Source organism: Mustela erminea, chromosome 12, assembly GCF_009829155.1.
Source record: "Mustela erminea isolate mMusErm1 chromosome 12, mMusErm1.Pri, whole genome shotgun sequence".
NCBI lineage: Eukaryota > Metazoa > Chordata > Mammalia > Carnivora > Mustelidae > Mustela > Mustela erminea.
In genome coordinates, this window is record NC_045625.1 from 71,281,924 (window position 1) to 71,298,734 (window position 16,811).

Here is a 16,811-nt window from a genome sequence, read left to right on the forward strand (position 1 = left end):
GAGACCTAATACCAGCCCCTTTGTCTGAGCCTTCTCTACCAGTCCCCACCATCTTCTCACCTAACCCAATGACCCCTTTAGCTGATTTTTTCTTACCCTCACACCCTGGTCACTCTCTGCTACTAGAGTCAAAAGCCTTGGATTCTCAGTTTCCAGTGAGCCATTCCATATCCTATCCCCTTGCCATTCCCCCTTTCAAACTACATGACATTCAGAAGGGAGATCCTATTGTCCAACCAGAGGCTACCCCCACCATTTCACAAGATATCAACCTCTTACCAAATCTGTCTCAGACAAGGAATCCTACTGATTCATTTGCTTGTCATCATGCTCCACCAACTGTTTCACCACTACCAGACTGCCCTTTAACTGCGACTCAATCCAAATTGATTTCCATCTCATTGAACCCTGTTCCTGAGAAGTCATCTCTAGATAGCCCTGGTGGGCTATCCACTGATGTCCCAATAATCAGACGTAGTGATTCTTCAAGTCTGTCAAGTTCAGATTTCTCCTCCTGGAAGGCTCATGCCAAGAACATGTTCCTCCCCACATTATCACACTCCAATTCTCAGCAACAGCAAGTCTACCTCCATCAACCAGAAACCTATCTCTGGAGAAACTCTGCTACTAAGCACAAGGAGGCCAGTGGAATTTCTTTCCCTGGCTTTAACTCCCAGGCCCTCTTGGAGAGACAATGGCTTTCTGATGTTATAGAAGAAAGCAGGAGGGGCCATTTCCAAACAAATGTGGTCAAAATACCAATGGATGTCTTTGGGGAATTTGTTGCAGCCATTTGATGCACAGTTCACTACATCCCACAAAACTGGCTGGAACACTGAAGACAAACCAGATCAGCTCTCTATCAACAGTTCCTCTATAGCAAGGCTTTGGCTGGGAACTTGCTTCAGAAATATACCCAGCACTTCCAAGGTCTTCTTTCTTTACACAGTGAGTCCTTCATAGCCACTGTCCTATTTCTAGTAGTACTTCCCCACTAGAGTGTCACACTGTCTTATTCAAGGAATTCATAATATCTCTGCTATCAAAATGCAAGCATCTCCACCACTTCCTTATTCCCAATCCCTTGCTCTCCCTGGTGTACATCCCCAGCCCTTATCTCAAACCCTGCCCCAATCTCAGCCTCCATCTTTCACTCAGGTGAAAACCCAGGCCTATTTTCAGTCCTGCCTCCCATCTTCTTCTTCATCCCAGATTAGGACTATGCAGTGTCTTTCCATAGATCCAAGAATGAGTCAGACCCTCATATTTTGACGGAAAATCAACACCTGAAATGGCACATATTGCAGAAGTAACAGAAAGTTTATAGGGTTTAGTCCCTGTGTTCCAGAAATCTCAAGAAACCACTTGTCTGAGAGGGGGGAGGAGTCAAGATGGCAGAGAAGTAGCAGGCTGAGACTACTTCAGCTAGCAGGAGATCAGCTAGATAGCTTATCTAAAGATTGCAAACACCTACAAATCCATCAGCAGATTGAAGAGAAGAAGAACAGCAATTCTAGAAACAGAAAAACAACCACTTTCTGAAAGTTTACCTAATATATATATATTTTTTTCTTTTTTATACTTTTCTTTATTCATTTTCTTTTTTAAATTCTTTTCTTTCTTTTTTATTTATTTTTTTTTCTCTTTCTTTCTTTCTGAACCTCTTTTTATCCACTTTCTCCCCCCTCACGATTTGGGATCTCTTCTGATTTGGCTAAACCATATTTTCCTGGGGTTGTTGCACACTTTTAGTATTTTACTTGCACCTTCATATACTCTAATCTGGACAAAATGACAAGGTGGAAAAATTCACCACAAAAAAAAAAAAAAAAGAACAAGAGGCAGTACCGAAGGCTAGAGACATAATCAATACAGACATTGGTAATATGTCAGATCTAGAGTTCAGAATGACAATTCTCAAGGTTCTAGCTGGGCTCGAAAAAGGCATGGAAGATATTAGAGAAACCCTCTCGGGAGATATAAAAGACCTTCCTGGAGAAATAAAAGAACTAAAATCTAACCAAGTTGAAATAAAAAAAGTTATTAATGAGGTGCAATAAAAAATGGAGGCTCTCACTGCTAGGATAAATGAGGCAGAAGAAAGAATTAGCGATATAGAAGACCAAATGACAGAGAATAAAGAAGCTGAGCAAAAGAGGGACAAACAGCTACTGGACCATGAGGGGAGAATTCGAGAGATAAGTGACACCATAAGATGAAACAACATTAGAATAATTGGGATTCCAGAAGAAGAAGAAAGAGAGAGGGGAGCAGAAGGTATACTGGAGAGAATTATTGGGGAGAATTTCCCCAATATGGCAAAGGGAACAAGCATCAAAATTCAGGAGGTACAGAGAATGCCCCTCAAAATCAATAAGAATAGGCCCACAGCCCGTCACCTAATAGTAAAATTTACAAGTCTCAGTGACAAAGAGAAAATCCTGAAAGCAGCCCGGGAAAAGAAGTCTGTAACATACAATGGTAAAAATATTAGATTGGCAGCAGACTTAACCACAGAGACCTAGTGGGCCAGAAAGAGCTGGCATGATATATTCAGAGCACTAAACGAGAAAAACATGCAGCCAAGAATACTATATCCAGCTAGGCTATCATTGAAAATAGAAGGAGAGATTATAAGCTTCCAGGACAAACAAAAACTGAAAGAATTTACAAACACCATACCAGCTCTACAGGAAATATTTAAAGGGGTCCTCTAAGCAAAGAGAGAGCCTACAAGCGGTAGATCAGAAAGGAACAGAGACAATGTACAGTAACAGTCACCTTAAAGGCAATACAATGGCACTAAATTCATATCTCTCAATAGTTACCCTGAATTTTAATGGGCTAAATTCCCCAACAAAAGACACAGGGTATCAGAATGGATAAAAAACCAAAGTCCATCTATATGTTGCCTACAAGAAACTCATTTTAAACCTGAAGACAAAGTGAGGGGGTAGAAAAGAATTTACCATGCTAATGGACATCAGAAGAAAGCAGGAGTGGCAATCCTTATATCAGATCAATTAGATTTTAAGCCAAAGACTATAATAAGAGATGAGGAAGGACACTATATCATACTCAAAGGGTCTGTCCAACAAGAAGATCTAACAATTTTAAATAGCTATACCCCCAACATGGGAGCAGCCAACTATATAAACTATATAATAACAAAATTAAAGAAACACATCAACAATAATACAATAATGGTAGGGGACTTTAACAGTCCCCTAACTGAAATGGACAGATCATCCAAGCAAAAGATCAAAAAGGAAATAAAGGCCTTAAACGACACACTGGACCAGATGGACATCACAGATATACTCAGAACATTTCATCCCAAAGCAAGAGAAAACACATTCTTCTCTAGTGCACACGGAACATTAACCAGAAGAGATCACATCCTCGATCCTAAATCAGGACTCAACTGGTATCAAAAGATTGGGATCATTCCCTGCATATTTTCAGACCACAATGCTCTGAAGCTAGAACTCAACCACAAGAGGAAGTTTGGAAAGAACCCAAATACATGGAGACTAAACAGCATCCTTCTAAAGAATGAATGGGTCAACCAGGAAATTAAAGAAGAATTGAAAAAAATCATGGAAACAAATGATAATGAAAACACAATGGTTCAAAATCTGTGGGACACAACAAAGGCAGTCCTGAGAGGAAAATATAGAGCGGTACAAGCCTTTCTCAAGAAACAAGAATGGTCTCAGGTACACAACCTAACCCTACACCTAAAGGAGCTGGAGAAAGAACAAGAAAGAAACCCTAAGCCCAGCAGGAGAAGAGAAATCATAAAGATCAGAGCAGAAATCAATGAAGTAGAAACGAAAAAAACAATAGAACAAATCAACAAAACTAGGAGCTGGTTCTTTGAAAGAATTAATAAAATTGATAAAACGCTGGCCAGACTTATCAAAAAGAAAAGAGAAAAGACCCAAATAAATAAAATCATGAATGAAAGAGGAGAGATCACAACTAACACCAAAAAAATACAATTATAAGAACATACTATGAGCAACTCTACGCCAACAAATTTGACAATCTGGAAGAAATGGATGCATTCCTAGATACATATAAACTACCACAACTGAACCAGGAAGAAATAGAAAGCCTGAACAGACCCATAACCTCTAAGGAGATTGAAACAGTCATTAAAAATCTCCAAACAAACAAAAGCCCAGGGCCAGACGGCTTTCCGGGGGAATTCTACCAAACATTTAAAGAAGAACTAATTCCTATTCTCCTGAAAATGTTTCAAAAAATAGAAATGGAAGGACAACTTCCAAACTCATTTTATGAGGCCAGCATCACCTTGATCCCAAAACCAGACAAGGATTCCATCAAAAAAGAGAGCTATAGACCAATATCCTTGATGAAAACAGATGCGAAAATTCTCACCAAAGTACTAGCCAATAGGATTCAATTGTACATTAAAAGGATTATTCACCATGACCAAGTGGGATTTATTCCAGGGCTGCAAGGTTGGTTCAACATCCGCAAATCAGTCAATGTGATACAACACATCAATAAAAGAAAGAACAAGAACCATATGATACTCTCAATAGATGCTGAAAAAGCATTTGACAAAGTACAGCATCCCTTCCTGATCAAAACTCTTCAAAGTGTAGGGATAGAGGGCACATACCTCAATATCATCAAAGCCATTTATGAAAAACCCACCACAAATATCATTCTCAATGGAGAAAAACTGAAAGCTTTTCCGTTAAGGTCAGGAACATGGCAGGGATGTTCATTATCACCACGGCTATTCAACATAGTACTAGAAGTCCTAGCCTCAGCAATCAGAAAACAAAAGGAAATTAAAGGCATCCAAATCAGCAAAGAAGTAGTCAAACTGTCACTCTTCACAGATGATATGATAATATATGTGGAAAACTCAAAAGACTCCACTCCAAAACTGCTAGAACTTGTACAGGAATTGAGTAAAGTGTCAGGATATAAAATTAATGCACAGAAATCAGTTGCATTTCTCTACACCAACAACAAGACAGAAGAAAGAGAAATTAAGGAGTCAATCCCATTTCCAACTGCACCCAAAACCATAAGATACCTAGGAATAAACCTAACCAAAGAGGCACAGAATCTATACTCAGAAAACTATAATGTCCTCATGAAAGAAATTGAGGAAGACACAAAGAAATGGAAAAATGTTCCATGCTCCTGGATTGGAAGAATAAATATTGTGAAAATGTCTATGCTACCTAAAGCAATCTACACATTTAATGCAATTCCTATCAAAGTACCATCCATCTTTTTCAAAGAAATGGAACAAATAATCCTAAAATTTATATGGAACTAGAAAAGACCTCGAATAGCCAAAGGAATATTGAAAAAGAAAGCCAAAGTAGGTGGCATCACAATTCCGGACTTCAAGCTCTATTACAAAGCTGTCATCATCAAGACAGCATGGTACTGGCACAAAAACAGACACATAGATCAATGGCACAGAATAGAAAGCCCAGAAATAGACCCTCAACTCTATGGTCAACTAATCTTCGACAAAGCAGGAAAGAATGTCCAATGGAAAAAGGACAGCCTCTTCAATAAATGGTGTTGGGAAAATTGGACAGCCACATGCAGAAAAATGAAATTGGACCATTTCCTTACACCACACATGAAAATAGACTCAAAATGGATGTAGGACCTCAATGTGAGAAAGGAATCCATCAAAATCCTTGAGGAGAACACAGGCAGCAACCTCTTCGACCTCAACCGCAGGAACATCTTCCTAGGAACATCGCCAAAGGCAAGGGAAGCAAGGGCAAAAATTAACTATTGGGATTTTATCAAGATCAAAAGCTTTTGCACAGCCAAGGAAACAGTTAACAAAACCAAAAGACATCTGACAGAATGGGAGAAGATATTTGCAAATGACATATCAGATAAAAGACTAGTGTCCAGAATCTATAAAGAACTTAGCAAACTCAACACCCAAAGAACAAATAATCCAATCAAGAAATGGGCAGAGGACAGGAACAGACATTTCTGCAAAGAAGACATCCAGATGGCCAACAGACACATGAAAAAGTGCTCCATATCACTCGGCATCAGGGAAATACAAATCAAAACCACAATGAGATATCACCTCAAACCAGTCAGAATGGCTAAAATCAACAAGTCAGGAAATGACAGATGCTGGCGAGGATGCGGAGGAAGGGGAACCCTCCTACACTGTTGGTGGGAATGCAAGCTGGTGCAAGCACTCTGGAAAACAGCATGGAGGTTCCTCAAAGTGTTGAAAATAGAACTGCCCTATGACCCAGCAATTGCACTACTGGGTATTTACCCTAAAGATACAAACATAGTGATCCAAAGGGGCACGTGCACCCGAATGTTTATAGCAGCAATGTCCACAATAGCCAAACTATGGAAAGAACCTAGATGTCCATCAACAGATGAATGGATAAAGAAGTAGTGGTATATATACACAATGGAATACTATGCAGCCATCAAAAGAAATGAAATCTTGCCATTTGCGACAACATGGATGGAACTAGAGCGTATCATGCTTAGCGAAATAAGTCAAATGGAGAAAGACAACTATAATATGATCTCCCTGATATGAGGAAGTGGTGATGCAACATGGGGGCTTAAGTGGGTAGGAGAAGAATAAATGAAACAAGATGCGATTGGGAGGGAGACAAACCATAAGTGACTCTTAATCTCACCAAACAAACTGAGGGTTGCTGGGGGGAGGGTGTTGGGAGAAGGGGGGTGGGGTTATGGACATTGGGGAGGGTATGTGCTTTGGTGAGTGCTGTGAAGTGTGTAAACCTGGCGATTCACAGACCTGTACCCCTGGGGATAAAAATATATGTTTATAAAAAATTAAAAATTAAAAATTAAAAAAAAAAAAGAAACCACTTGTCTTCAAGCTCCCAACCTTCCATTTGTTAGCTGGTCATCCTATGCCTATGTACCAGTCTCCATCTTTCCTGGCAATTTTCATATCACTTTTGAACCCCAGGGGACACTACAGTTACATAGTCCAAGGAAGGTAATCCCACGCTGGTGCCTCCATTACTGTAGAAATCTATAGCCCCTAGCATTGATGGAGCCTCAGCATAAATTAACAGAAATCTCTCAGCAAAAAGGCAGACATGTTAACTCATAATTCTCTGAGCTTCAGGGCCATAGTAGCAGGGATCTAGCAAAGACTGAGTTGCATCTCCCTGGAAGGTTCCATGAGAGGGTCCAAACAAAGTTCCAGCTAAGAAGGATATGAGGAGTAATCTTGGATATATCCTGGAGAATAGTCCAGAAGACAGCCCACAAAGGGTCTCAGAAAGGCTGAGGGCTGCTTTGGAGACAAGTAACTGTGTGTCTTTCAAGGAATCACCCAAGAAATGAATTATTAAATGTTTCAAGGAAGGACACAGACCAGAATCAAATGAAGAGAATTCTTAGATTACTATGAGCAAGAAGTTTTGCGGATCACTGTAGTAGGATTCCTGTAGGTGTTTGTTATTTGTGGGTGGCTGATGACAATACACTGCCTTTCTCTGGGAGTCCCTAGATTGCTACAGAAAACATAGATTCTAAAAAGAATGGTGGGTAGGGTTTACTGCCAGCGCACCACACTAGAGCATTCTTTTCTTGATCCCAGTACATGACAGGTGTTGAGGCCCATATTATACGATTTTACATGAGGCAAATGTGGGGTCTACTCCTCAGGGTTCTTGAATCTATAAAATTCTGTATGTTGAGAGAAGCCAAAACATGGTCTCTTCCCCAATTTAACTTTCCCTCCTCGGTTATGCATATTTCTGGGGTGGATTCCAAAGCTGAGTTTTTTAAACCCCCTGAGGAAAGCTCTGAAACTTTTTTTGGGAAACAGTGTGAGAACAACAAAGTCAGTCCCCCCTGTGGATCATCCTCTCCCCTCTATGTCATCTTTGGGTAATGAAGGATGGGGCGCTGGAAGCCATCACACTCTGACACTGACCATAAGACTGCAGAGTGCATCCAGATAGTTGAGTGGGGCAGCCAGACTTTTCATCCCCTTGCACACAGCATTGGAGCTCAAGTGCGACCCAGTGAGACTGTACAAGACAACACATGTGGCCCAGAGGTGCTCACAAGGAAAGCTGGGGCTGGACATGAGTGCATGCATGAGAATGTGAGTTCCAGTAATGGAGTAGAAATGGAACAGGGCAAAGTGATGGTGGAGAAGAATTTAGAACATTTTGCCATGTCCAACTTATCCAGGGATATATTTGACACCAAGGAGCTCTGTACCCTTTAATCCCAATCTTGGGACATCTTGACAACCAATGAGCTGGGAAGCTCCAAAATGATATATATCAACATGAGTAAAGTAGATCCTGATCACAGAAGTAGATTCCCTGATCACAGAACACCCCTCACCAAAAATATTGGTTTCACAAGATACTAAACTATCAGACCTGAAAGCACAGATCCTGAGTGAGTTAAAGTTTAAACTAGAGAGTGAGGAGCATAACCAGGCTCAAGGATGTCCTACTGACATGCCCCTTCCTTCAAATAGCTTGACTTCCAAGGCTTCACTGACTGAGTCCCAGAGTGTGTGCAGTGGAGACATGGAAGCATCCCAGGTGCTGCACATCCAACTGAAGGACAGCAGAATTAGCACGGAGCAGCAGCAGGAATCCTGGGACTCAAAGCTGGCCTTCTGTAAGGTCCAGCCTATGAACTTCCCACAAAGAAGAAGTGCAAAGAAAGTGAGACCTCAGGATCCCAAAGCAAGAAAATGCAGAAGTAAGGACTCAGGAGTAGGGACATCTGTAAGCAGAGAGAAGAGTCACTACACTGAGGACAGAAAATGAGAAAGTGCTTCCCCAACTCTGTCATAGAATGAACAGTTTCCTCTTGAAGTTACTTCAGAAAAAAGATGAGGCAATTTTTTCAGTGGATCAATTCTAAGAAAAAAAATCACAGGGCATCAAGAAAGTCCCCAACAAAAAAGTCAAGTTCATGTCCACCTTAGCGCAGCGCCAAGACTCAATTGAAAATGTGGCTACTTTTGGGAGTGATTAGCTTCCTGAAACTCACAAGCTCACTTGGGAAGGTCCTAGAAGAGAAGCTGACACATATGTATGGATCTGAGGCCTCAGAGTTAAGCCAGTAGCAGGAGGATGTACAGGCCCAAATAGGGCCTGACAAGTGACAACCCTCCAACTATCAGACTCTCTCTGACCCACATCAAGAGAAATGGGCCAAGTATCAAGTCCTGCAGCCAAGAAGATTCCTGTGCTGACCAGAACCGTCTTACAAGTGTCAGACGGAACAGAGACAGGGTCAGACATCCCCAGAAAGCTGAAGCCTTCAAGGATCAGCTGTTACGCCAGAGTCATCTCCTTTCTTCGCTGGCCTCTGGGGAGTCTGTGCCTCATCCAAGCCCCACCTGTGTGCATCAAGTATGACAGGTCCTTTGGGCCACCAGTGGTGACCCTGATGAAAGTACTGTGTTTAGAGATTTGACTCTTCTACTCAAGCAGAAAATGCTTCTCCAGCACTTCCAGGGAGAAAAATTTCCCTAAAGAAATCATTCAGTCCTTGTTGAGAAAGCCTCACAGTTTTGATGACAGTATATCCTCTGATAAGAACAACCTTCAGTACAACCAAGAATATTAATCCTCCTCAATAAACATTTCTTCGAATAGAGAGTGGTGTTCTCTGTGTGCTACACTGAGACTGGGGCTGGGGCTTGCACTCAGGGAAAGGAAGCAGCGCATTCAACTCCTAATGATTAACTCTTTTGGCTTCTACAAGTGCACCAGTCCCTTGTAAGAAGCCAGACAGTAGCCTTCTCAGTTTTATCCTGGGGTTGTTTATTTGATCCTGCTCTGAAAATCCTATATTTAAAACATTTACAGTTTTTTTTTTTCATTTTGTTTTTGTTTTGTTTTGTTTTTTGTTTTTTGTTTTTTCATAAAAAGTACAAAGAGCTTACTCTGAAAACCTTCAGGACTTCACAAATTATGAGAAAAACCTTCACAGTGTAGAACTTGACTCAAACTCTTTTCATCTGCTCCCAAATTATCTGTCGGGTAGGATGAGTTACTGTCATCTAAGCCTCACCTCCTGGAGGATACTCAGGCTAATTTCAGCCCAATGATACCATTTCAACATCATATGTGTATATGGTATAGTTTTTGAGCATGAAGAGAGTACTTCCAGAGTTGTTGCCAGGGACACTGTCATCCTGTATGGTGCCTGCCTTCCCAGACATGCAACATTTTATACCAAGTTTACAGTAATTGAGGGGTGCATTAATTATCTATTGCTGTGTAATGGATATTCCAAAATTTAGTGGCTTAAAAAATACATACTTATTATGTCATGGCTTTTGTGGGTCAGAATTTCAGGCAAGGCCTACCTGGATTTTCTGCTTCAAGGCTGAAATTAAGATGTCAGCTGAGGCTACATTCTCATCTGGAGACTTGAGTGGGGAAGGACCAAATCCTGTACTCATTCACACAGTTGCTGGCAGGATGCAGTTCCTCAAAGTCTTTTGGAGTGAGATCATCAGTACCTTGCTGGCTCTTGGCTGTAGCTCGATGGTTCCTTGTCATATGGGCTTCTCCAGCATGGCAGCTTACTTCACCAAATCAAGGAAAGAGTCTGCAAACAAGACGGAAGTTGCGATCTTTTGTAAACTAATGGAAATGACATCTCATTACTTTTCCTTTTTTCTATTAGTCAGAGGCAAATCACTAAGTCCGCTTATGCTCAAGGGGAGGCGTAATTACATAAGAGTGTGAACATTAGGGAGTGGGGATGATTGGAATCTTCTTAGAAGTCTTCCTAATGCAAGGGTTTCTTCTTGGACACCCTATTCAGTTTGCTGAAGCAAAAGTGGCCAAAGGTGCCATGTGGATCTTTGTCCTCATTCATATCCAAGTCATCAAGGTCAAAACTGTTTACTGGCTAAATGGAGTGGCAGCTGGAAAGTAGACAACAAAGAGACTGGAGCATCCAAAGAAGGAAGAAAAGGTGCTGGTGCAGAGAGGTAACGTTACTATGGGTTCATCATGAATGGTAAAATAAAATAAGCCCTCAGAACCATCTGACTTACCAGTATTCAGACTTAGACAAGAGGAAAAACTAGATGTAATATGGCTCATCCTGGCTCTATCACAGTCTCTCCACTTTGCCCTAGGTTGCAGACCACAGGTTTAAATAAGTAACCTTCAACTTCTATAGACCTAGCCACACTTACAGAGGAAGGAAACCCTACTGTTCACAAGATTCAAGTTCTGTTCTTATTTATATATTTAATATAGTACATCCATCAATTCAAATTAAATTTTCATAGCTTGAACATCAGAGAGAATGGGTCACTCAATTGATGGAAAAGCGAGTACTAGGGATCTCAGAGTATGTAACTCCAATTTTGAGATATTTTCCTTGTTTTTATGGCTTAAAGACTTCCAACCAAGAGAGATGTAAAGGCTCAAATGGGCTGAGTTAATGGCTTTGGGTCACATAACAAGTCATATCTAATGTCTATTGTTTCCATTCAGAGAAACATTGGATGATGTAATGAGACAGACTTTGCACACTCAGAACATATAGGAAGTCATCTGTCCAAATTACATGGTAATACCATCCACGAGTGATCTCATACTTCTGTTCTGCTTCTAGGATTGTTTTCCTTTCTTTCAGATTCCTGCTCCAATGAGAAAGCATCATGATCATAAAAAGTAAGAACTATATTAGCTGAAAAATGATTGGAGAGATGAGGATCAATTTCTCTAGAAAAAGATGTGCTTTGTGCCCACACTCAGGATCCCAGTGTTATGAAATTTCAAGAGACTTTCATTTATACATTAGTGATATAGTCTGGTGCCCAAAGAATTGTCCCTGACATATAATGCAATGGGAATGGGTTACCTGAATTTTTCAACCTCAAGCTTAATCTCTAAACCTAATGTCAGGGTGGACAAAAATGCATGGATTGGTACCTTGATGTTGACTGGGCATGGGGACCCCAGATCCCAGCTTCAGGTATTATGAATTTCTCTAGTGCCAGGTGGTGCCTAAGGCAATCGGGTTCCTTGAGGCAGCCATCAGAAGGATTAACACAGATTTGTGCCCCAATCGGCAGTTGCAGTGAAGGAGCCCAGGCTATCTGAAGGGGCTCTTCTCTTGAGGCTTTTCGCCTAGAACTTCCACTGGCTGGATTAGAGCCTAAACTAGGCTATTTTACTGGGGTCACAAGGCTACATTTGATTTTTATTAGGAAGGCCAAGTGGCAGGTTCAGAGACTTGTAGAGGCTGCCTCCTTATTTCTCCCAGGAGACTCACGGTCTGTTCTTTCCTTCATTGGTGGGGATGGGGAAGCAGGGAAAGAACTGATTTTTTTTTTGAAGATTTATTTGACATAGAGAGATAGATAAAGCACACAGAAGCAGGGAAGCAGCAGAGGGAGAGGGAGAAGAAGGCCCACTGATCAGGGAACCTGATGTGGGGTTCAATCCAGGACTTGGGGATCATGACCTGAGCTCAAGGCAGATGCCTAACTGACTGAGCTACCCAGGCACCCCAGAACTGACTCTTATAGAAGTGTAGGAGTGCTTCCTTGTGAAGAGGAGGTTGGGCAGGCAATGACAAGAGTGGGGTAATTTTCCTCTGTAGGGATTCTTTCCCAGCTTTAAGCAGCCTTCATTTGAGGTAGGATAATTTACCAAGCTATTGACAGCTTCTTCTATTCCCTGCCAGAGGGGACTCCAGAAGGAGTAAAAGTTAACGTTCCCTTTTGTCTTAGAGGAAGTTCTGAGCTTCTGGTGTCCTGGGTTATTAATGGTGTTCATGGTTCTGACCCCAAAGAGAAGTTGTGAGGCTCCTGTTATATAGTCCTGTTCAGACTCTTACATGAGAGGAAAATTTTTACCAGGTGTTCCCAGGAGAGAGGAGACAGGGGTTGACATAGGTGCTGGGTTGAAAGGAGAATTACCTAAAGGTACCAGGGGTTCTAGTGACTTGATATTAATGGTGTAAAAGAGGAGTTCCTAAGTGTGTTCTGTGTGGAAGTCTCTAGGAGATAGCACAATTTTTCTTTTCTCTTTCTTTCTTTTTTTTGTGTGTGTGAGTTTTTTCTAAATTTTTATTGTGTTATGTTCGTGACTATACATCATTAGTTTTTGATGTAGTGTTCCAAGATTCATTGTTTACATATAACATTGCAGTTACATGTAACATTGTTGCTCTGTTGCTCCATGCAATACATGCCCTCCTTAATACCCACCACGAGGCTCACCCATTCTCCACCTCCCTCCCCGCTAAAACCCTTAGTTTATTTCTCAGAGTCCCTAATCTCTCATGGTTCACCTTCCCCTCCTATTCCCCCCCCTTCACTTTTCCTTTCCTTCTCCTAATGTCCTCCATGTTATTCCTTATGTTCCAAAAGTAAGTGAAACCATACGATAACTGACTTTCTCTGTTTGACTTATTTCACTCAGCATAATCTTCTCCAGTCCCATCCATGTTGATGCAAAAGTTGGGTATTCATCTTTTCTGATGGCTGAGTGATATTCCATTGTATATATGGACCACGTCTTCTTTATCCATTTGTCTGTAGAAGGGCATCTTGGCTCTTTTTACAGTTTGGCTATTGTTGACATTGCCACTATGAACATTGGAGTGCATATGACCCATCCTTTCACTACATATGTATCTTTAGCATAAGTACTCAGTAATAGCACAATTTTTCTAAGGGATGAAATGATGATTGCTGAGATGAATGATCATCAAGCTGCATTACCTTGGGAGCTGCAACAAAATATTGCATTGCCCACAGTTGGGAGCTGCAACAAAATATTACATTGCCCACAGTTGGCATAGAGGTTATACAATGGGCCTTCAGTGGGCATTTCAAAGGGGGCCTTTATTGCACAATCAATATCCCAGGGGCAACCATGATGGACTCAAGGGCAGAGTCTCCTTCTTACATATTTGCCTGATAGTGAATATTTGCCTGATAGCAAAAGCCTCTCCTCCATCCCCATTGCCAGTAATGACTAATATTGGATACCTTCCTTTAACATGGGGTCTCTGAGCCAGATTTATTTTAATTTAGAAAAATTAGGTACTGCTTGCTTTACTTCAATTTTGCAAAAATGCTTTTATGTATATTATCCTATTCAATATTTATAATCCTTCAAAGTAGATTACTTTTCAATTTTTTACTTAAATTCAAATAATTAACATATAATGTATTATTGGTTTCAGATGTAGAGTTCGGTGATTCATCAGTCTTATATAATACTCAGAGCTCATTACATCCCGTGCCCTCCTAAATGTCCCCCACCATCCTCTCACCTCCCTCCGCCTCCAGCCACTGTCAGTTTGTTTCCTGTGATTAAGAGTCTCTTATGGTTTGTCCACCTCTCGTATTTCATTGTTTTATTTTTTCCTCTCTTCCCCTATGATCCTCTGTTTCGATTTTTAAATTCCATATATGAGTGATATCATATGATAATTGTTTTTATCTGATTGACTTATTTCACTTAGCATAATACCCTCTAGTGCCATCCATGTCATTACAAATTGCAAGATTTAATTTTTTTTGATGGCTGAGTAATATTCCAGCATGTGTGTCTGTCTGTCTGTCTGTACCACATCTTCTTTATACATTCATCTATCAATGGACATCTGGGCTCCTTACATAGTTTGGCTACTGGGGACACTGTTGCTACAAACACTGGGATGCAGGTGCCCCTTCGGATCACTACATTCACATTTGGAGTAAATACCCAGTAGTGCAATTGCTAAGTCAAAAGGTAGTTCTGTTTTTAAATTTTTGAGGAAGCTCTATATTGTTTTCCAGAGTGGCTGTACCAGCTTGCATTACCACCAACAGTGCATGAGATTCCCCCTTTTCTGCATCCTCACCAACATCTGTCATTTCCTGATTTGTTCATTTTAGCCATTCTGACTAGTGTGAGATGGTACTTCATTGAGGTTTTGATTTATATTTCCCTGATGACAAGTGATGTGGAGCATTTTTTTCATGTGCCTTTTGGCCATTTGTATGTCTGTTCATGTCTTCTGCCTTTCTTGATTGGATTATTTGCTTTTTGGGTGATGAGTTTGATAACTTCTTTATAGATTTTAGATACTAGCCCTTTATCTGATATGTCATTTGTAAATATCTTTTCCCAACCTATCAGTTGTCTTTTGGTTTTGTTGACTGTTTTCTTTGTTTTGCAAAAGCTTTTTATCTTGAAGCAGTCTTACTGTTTGTTTGTTTTAAGATTTTATTTATTTATTTGACAGACAGAGATCACAAGTAAGCAGAGAGACAGGCAGAGAGAAAGGAGAAAGCAGGCTCCCTGCTGAGCAGAGAGCCCGATGTGGGGCTCGATCCCAGGACCCTGGGATCATGACCTGAGCCGAAGGCAGAGGCTTTAACCCACTGAGCCACCCAGGCACCCCCTTGAAGCAGTCTTAACAGTCCATTTTTGCCTTTGTTTTCCTTGCCTTTGGAGATGTGTCTAGCCATGTCGAGTTGTGTCAAGAAGTTGCTGTGGCTGAGGTCCCAGAGGTTGCTGCCTGGTTCTCCTGTAGATTTTGATGGATTCCTCTCTCACATTTAGGTCTTTTATCCACTTTGAGTCTATTTTGTGTGTGGTGTAAGGAAATGGCCCAGTTTCATTCTTCTGCATGTGGCTGTCCAATTTTCCCAACACTATTTGTTGAAGAGACTGTCTTTTTTCTCTTGGATAGTCTTTCCTGCTTCATCAAAGATTAGTTGACCATAGAGTTGAAGGTCCATTTCTGGGTTATCTATTCTGTTTCTCTGATCTATGTGTCTGTTTTTGTGCCGGTACCATACTTTCCTGATGATGACAGCTTTGTAATAGAGCTTGAAGTCCGGAATTGTGATGCCACAAGTTTTGGTTTTCCTTTTCAACATTCTGTTGGCTATTCAGGATCTTTTCTGGTTCCATACAACTTTTAGGATTACCTCTGTGAAAAAAAATTGATGGTGTTTTGATAGGGATTGCATTGGATGTATAGATTGCTCTAAGTAGCATAGACATTTTAACAGTAATTGTTCTTCCAAACCATGAGCATGGGTTTTTTTGTGGGGTTTTTGTTTTTTTTCTGTTTCCTTGTGTCTTTCTCAATTTTTTTTTCATGAGTATTCTATAGTTTTTCAGAGTAGAAATCCTTTGTCTCTTTGGCTAGGTTTATTCCTAGGTATCATATGGTTTTGGGTGCAATTATAAATGGGATTAACTCCTTAAATTCTTTTTCTTCTCTCTTATTGGTAGTGTATAGAAATACAAATGATTTCTGGGCAATGATTTTTCTATCCTGCCACTTTGCTGAATTACTGTACAAGGCCTAGCAATTCTGGGATGGAGTCTTTTGGGTTTTCCACATAGAGCATCATGTAATCTGCAAAGAGTGGGTGTTTGCCTTCTTTGCAGAATCTGATGTCTTTTATACCATTTTGTTGTCTGATTGCTGAGGCTAGGACTTCTAGCACTATGTTGAACAGCAGTGTGATAGTGGCCATCCCTGCTGTGTTCCTGATCTTAGGGGCAAAGCTCTCAATTTTTCCCCATTGAGAATTATATTCATCATGGGATTTTTGTATATGGCTTTTATGATATTGAGGTATGTTCCCTCTATCCCTATAATGTGAAGACTTCTAATCAAGAAAGGATGGTGACTTTGTCAAATGCTTTTTCTGCATCTATTGAGAGGATCATATGGTTCTCATCTTTTCTTTTATTTAGGTAGGTATCAAATTGATTGATTTGTGGATATTGAACCAACCTTACAGCCCA

At 40.6% G+C, this 16,811-nt stretch overlaps 1 pseudogene; it reads left to right on the top strand.

Annotated features, from left to right (window-relative positions):
* The first annotated feature begins 68 nt into the window (after nt 1–68).
* On the top strand, nt 69–9,548 carry LOC116570007 (annotated as a pseudogene).
* Nucleotides 9,549–16,811: the final 7,263 nt, after the last annotated feature.